Source organism: Leuresthes tenuis, unplaced genomic scaffold, assembly GCF_036924035.1.
Source record: "Leuresthes tenuis unplaced genomic scaffold, fLeuTen1.0.hap1 SCAF_4, whole genome shotgun sequence".
In the NCBI taxonomy this organism is placed as follows: domain Eukaryota; kingdom Metazoa; phylum Chordata; class Actinopteri; order Atheriniformes; family Atherinopsidae; genus Leuresthes; species Leuresthes tenuis.
This window is the reverse complement of record NW_027325358.1, coordinates 22459272-22465068: the sequence shown is the minus strand read 5'-3', so window position 1 is coordinate 22465068 and position 5797 is coordinate 22459272. Positions and strand designations below refer to the sequence as shown.

Here is a 5797-nt window from a genome sequence, read left to right as displayed (position 1 = left end):
TTTCCCTTGTCCTGTAATGTCTGAATATTCTTTCTTTTTTTTGTCGTTTTTAGCAAATAATCAGGCTGCGATATTAGAGATGATACGACCATCTCGTGACATTAACATGGGGCAACTTGCCACAGTCTTTATAACGAAATGAGAAATAACAAGAGGAGTCACAGACGAGCACAGAGTCTGAGTAAGCGCTGTGCCGTTTCTGTCTATACTTCCCCGTCCTCTCGGATGTCCTGTCACATCTCAGCTATATATAGGCTGCACGGTCTGTCTGCTGCCTCTGCCCTCGCCTTGCATCTGACAGGCCTTTTGTGCATGTCTGTCTGCCTGTCTGTCTGTCTGTGTGTCTTCACTGATAGACGAAGAAAGCTTTTTAATAGACATGGCCTGCCTCCAATGTTTACTGCAAAAGAAAAAGACAAATTAGCTGCAGTGCTTTCAATGAAGCAGGCAAAAAAGAAGAATCACTATGAGTTTTACAAGCATTTGCTTAAGGGATATTGATTTAAATTTTTTTTAAAAAAGGACATAAGGTTGCAGACTCATAAAGAAATACAACCGAAGCAAATTCAAAAATATGGACGACAGTTTCCTTATCCAGTGAATTGAAATACGATTAGAAGTGAGGAGTTTGTGGTGGAATGTACAGCTCACCAGTAAGTGGTTTTGAAATGCCAGAGAGCTACTCTGGTAAACCTTCCTCCTTACCATCAGCTGCTCTGATGGCTCAGGTCCTTGAATTTGAATTTGGAAAAGTTGATCAAACTTTTGAACGTGACCTTGATGCAGCTGCTCTAATTCCACTCTCTGTGATTAACTGCTTGTCCAACAGCGCTGTTGGTAGCAAGAGAGTCCACGTTGACTAAGATTTTATTGTTAGACAATTACCACAGCATCTTTTAGAGCTTGTGGACGTCTAATATTTTCATCGTAAGGTGTGGGTCTTTCTTGATTTTTTTTATTTTTATTTTTTTACAAATTATGGGACTGTTGTTGGAATATTGATTTGTGTGGATGTACTGTAACTGGACAATGGACATTAATGCTTTTTTTTTTTTTTACAGAGTAAAATAAGTATTTACAGATAAGAAACAAACTAAATTTGACAACTCTAACTTGGTGTTTCCAACTTGAGGACCTTGACCCCATAAGACCAAAGAGATTGTCACCATTAGGTTTGTCCGTGTACCAAATCAAAACGCGTTTACCTGATAATCGAAAGCCTTTGCGAGGATGAAGAACACTGCTGTTACTCAGAGGCACACAGCTTGTTGCATTAACCAGGGTTTGTGTGTTTTATGGTATTGCAGGAGATGGATGAATTCTTGAAAGAGCACTAATGGGTGCTGATCTAGAAACTGTTCAGAGAGCCGAACGATGCATTTTCTGTGTCCTGAATCAGACAAATTATGAGAAAAATTAGAGCACAAAGTTTGAAATGTCTCACAAGGAAAGCTAAAGTAAATACCACCGCAGAGGAAACTGTCCGGCGGCTCTGTGCAGGTGCATTCACTCATTCATTTACTCAGCATATCATTGTGTTTCTTATTTTACTGATGCTGACATGTGCTTTTCAAAGGAATCGTGAGTGATGGACCTTTATTTCCAGCCTCAGCTTGGAAACCACTGGTTGATGGACCTCGTCACGTTTTTTTACATTTATTTTGACCCTTTATCCGTTTGTTAAGATGATGACATCCAGAAGGTCACATTTTGGTTAACGTTCCTCTGCCTTCGTCAAACATGCCTGTGAAAGTCACAGAAAGAGCTGTGGTGCATGCGCAGCACTTGGCATTCTTACAAGAACGTGCCGTATGAAGTAATATGCAGTTCATACTGGCGTAACAGTGGTCGTGTCAAACATGGCAGTGGCGAATGGAGATGCAACACCACACAAAAATCTGTAAACTCTCCTGGAATTAAAGCCCGCTCCTAACGAAGCCGTTGTTTTGCCACAAGAGTTTTCATCAAAGCTGAAAAGCTTGAAACGTTTTAAACAAATTGGCAGCAGATTGGGTCAGTTGAATTTTTTTTTTTGGGCAGACCGAACAGAAACCTCAAACACATTTCTCTTTCCTTTTTTTGCTCAGAGGCTCAGAGCATATTAATAATAAGCCGCTGTTGCTGTGTGAATCTGCCTGTTAATGCGACTGCAGGAGTTCACACGTGTTGAAAGTGATACATAAATAATACTGGGTCAGACCGTGTCAGACTCTCATCTCAAAATGTTCTGGAAAAGCACCGGGGGGAGAAATTTCCACATGACACCGACATATACAGTTGCCTCCAGATTAATGGGGAGCAGTGCATGTGTAACTCTAAACCTTGCAGTGCTAACTGCCTTCAACACTCGGCCTGCTGTCTTTTCGCTTTGTGTGTACGACTGACTCGCCCGTTCCACCGTGGAAACCATACAGTGAAGGCTGAAATGGAGTAGTTCCACTTGGAGTCAGTGGGTCATGGTGTACCCTTTCTCCCCTCCCTCCACCTCTCCTCTGCCACAGGAAAGAGAGGCAGGGTGAAGCTGAAGGTGGGTGGGGTGGGGTATAAGGAAGTGGGGGAGGGGTTACGGCGCACATGGTCCCAAGTTTCCCAAATCCAGGAAACTGTCTCTTGGCTTTGTTTCTTTATCCCCCCCACCACCACGTCACAGGATTTCAAAGACTGTGGTTGTACCAGAGATGCATTTTACCCACAAATGACTGCTTTTGGCTGTTCAAGAGGTTAATGATTGTGTCCGATAGTGTTGAGATTGTAGCTTTAAACTCTTGAAAAGTGTTTTCTGTCATGGCCAATACATTTTCTTTTAGGTATAATAGGCTGCTCATTCTCACCTTCCTTTGTAGTTTATTAACACTTTCAGTGTTGCAAGTGTGCTCGGAGTCACTGGGTCAAGTTTGTTTATACACTTGGACTCACAAATGTTCATCACTTACCCATTTCTAAGGTGTGTGTGTGTTCAGTCTATGTGTTTTGTCTGCACTTTTTTTTTTTCTCGTTGCCCCCAGTCGCCCTCACCCACCCAAACATGCCTGAGATTCTTTGGCACACCCTGAAATTCTTCACTCTTTTCCTTTCTTTGGTGGTAACAATACACGAAGACATTGATTCATTCACACACACATGAGATGCTGTCAGCCTTGAAGTATACTTTAAAACCTTGCTGCATAAGTGGAATTATAGTTATAGTGGGGCTATTTCTGTCTCTGCCTCACCATCACTGCTGCTTTTTTTTTTTTTTTTTTTCTTTGCAAGGAATGCCTGTGTGCGCGCGCATGTGTGTTTGTCTGTACACAGCATAGTTTGTTTAGGCTGACGTCTCATTCGGAGTGTTACTTTGTCTCTGTTATTTCCGGCTATTGACAGCTTAAGGATAGACCCCCCCCACCCTCTTCCCCAAAACTTCCGGTGAAACTCTGGAGCCTTGTTTTTTTTGTTTTCTTCCTTGTTTTACAGAGGCATACATTCACACACACTCTGAGCTTGGGAAATACAGTACATTGTCCTGTCCATGCACCAGATCGAAGCGGCCATCGGTTGCTTTGCTCTGGCTTTGTGTTGTGCTGATCGATGAATCTTCTGTGTTACTTCTCTAACTAAGGCAAGAATATTTTAGATAAAACTGGCCCTGTTTAATTAATTCAAAGGATGGAAACTCAAAGTACAAGAAAAGGAGAAAGAAAAAGGAGACTTTTTTAAAATATAACATAGTAAATCTGAGATACCTGTTTAACAACCTTATAGTAAACTGACATAATAAACGCTTTTTAGTACAAGTTGAGATTACCTATAATTATCTTCTCTTTTATCTCTTTTTAATTAAAATACATTCTGGAGGCATAATTGAAATTGCGCATCTGATTTCTTTCTTAATGTGACTGTGGTTAAATATGCAGTCGTGGATTAGAACAGACAGAAGGGTTCATAAAACAAGTGCCCAGTGCTGATGCGTTCTAAGCCACTTAAGGCTTTATATACAAAGAAAAGTCGTTCGATCAATTCTCATTAATGCAGGGAGTTTTGGTTGATACAGAAGTTTAAACAAAGCTTTTGTCTCTCAAAAGTTAATCGTTATAAGTTTCCATATTAGAAATATATCGTAGCAGAGATTAGGAGTGAGGTGGTGGGAATGTAAAGAGTTGTCCAGCTGCAGCAAAATGCTCCTTTGTTAGCAGTGTTGCTAACATGTAGTGGAAGTATTTTTTTTTTTTGTCTTTTCCACAGCCAACAAAAACAAAGCCAAGAATGGTTTGGAAAGGTTGCCTGCTATTGTGCAGCTGGCTTACACTTTCATGTCCTAATCCAAAAGTCAGAAAAACACCCGGCTGCTTTTCCCATTCTGCACGTTTTTACCCCGTTAAAATCAAGAACCTATTCATTTTGTCTTTGATTGTCTGAAGTCTTGACTGCCACAGTGTTGCTTTCTCGTCCGTCGGTTTTGTAACAGATGGGGTCTTCGTGAGCAGAAGGGGAAAAGAGAGGAAGGATGGGGGGGGGGGGGGGGGGGGGCAGTGAGATTGTAAATCAGGGTAGTGGAGAGAAACAAGTAGTTTTATGAGACTTTACAGACCTTCTCCACTTTTAATGAGAAAAGACAGCAATTTTCTTTTAGACAAAGGAAGGGCACAAGTGGAGAGGGAGATGATGAATGTAGTGGTGGCTCGAAGGGAAGAGGAAATTAGGCAAGTAAAAGGGACAAAAGAAATAGGTAAAAGTCATGTGGGAACTAGAATGGCAGAGAAAACTTTGGGAAGCGTAAGAAAGAACAATGTGAGGCCTATCAAGCTGTTGGCTGGCATCCATTTGGCATATGAATGAAAAACGTACTCCTCTCTTCCTCACTCGGTCCAGAATCTGGTAAATCGCTATGGTTACCCATACAAGTAAAAAGAAAACAGATTGAGTGTTTGCAGCTGCTACCTTAAATCTTGGTGGGTCGAGACTTCCCAGCATATGACATTGTGCAACAACACGCACGGACGAGTCAGTGAGCTGACCAGCTGGTCAGATGTCAAAGGTCACTGCACACTTTGTGACACAATGTAGATCTTATTTCCAAACCGCCAGTGATTGAAGCCTGCTGAGTAGTTACCCAAAGTGTCAATCCACCGGTGGATTGTTTTTCTTTTGTGACTGCATCAAACTGTTTACAATCACAAGTGAGTCCATGTGACAGCTTACTATGTTTAACGTGTGCCTTGTGAGTCCCTGTCTCTCTGTGTGTCACTGCCAGCGCTGCCCCGCCCCCCCCCAAACAGACTCTGTAATTACACCGAGACACCCTCATCTGCAGTAGCAGACTCCAGAGAACCCTGTGAGTGCACCGTGGCTCAAAAGAAGCACGACAGTCCCTCATTCCAAACAAGCTGAAGCCTTATCCAGATGCAGTTTGGATTGAACGTTGGAGTTTTGGTTAGTGCTTTGCTGTGCTGCCACTGATGTGCAGCTCCATCCACCCAAGTGCAGGGCCTGACTTTCTTTTGTTTTGGTTCACGTCTGGCTTTGCAGTCTGTAGTTAGCATCTGGTCAGTGACACTTTTTAGTTTGACGCTCCAACACACTGGGTCTGTAATGAAATAATCACTTTGTGGGTAAAGTGGTGACTCTGAAGGGGGGAACCCCATTGAATTTACACATCAAAGTGTGTTTACAGATCCAAGGAGTGCTATTGCATATCTGGGGGAAGTGGTATAAAGCCCCTGATGGTCCCAGAGGGAATCGTCTGAAGTTTGCTAATTTCACTCAGATGATGTCAAGCGATGCATATCTGGTACAAGACTACTGTTTTAATTTTTTAGTA

The 5797-nt window shown here is 42.2% G+C and overlaps 1 protein-coding gene across 2 annotated transcripts in view; it reads left to right on the top strand.

Annotated features, from left to right (window-relative positions):
• The window catches only part of apbb2b (amyloid beta (A4) precursor protein-binding, family B, member 2b), a 52271-nt gene that overhangs the window by 7428 nt on the left and 39046 nt on the right, over nucleotides 1-5797 (top strand). The gene's annotated exons all lie outside the window — the stretch shown is intronic.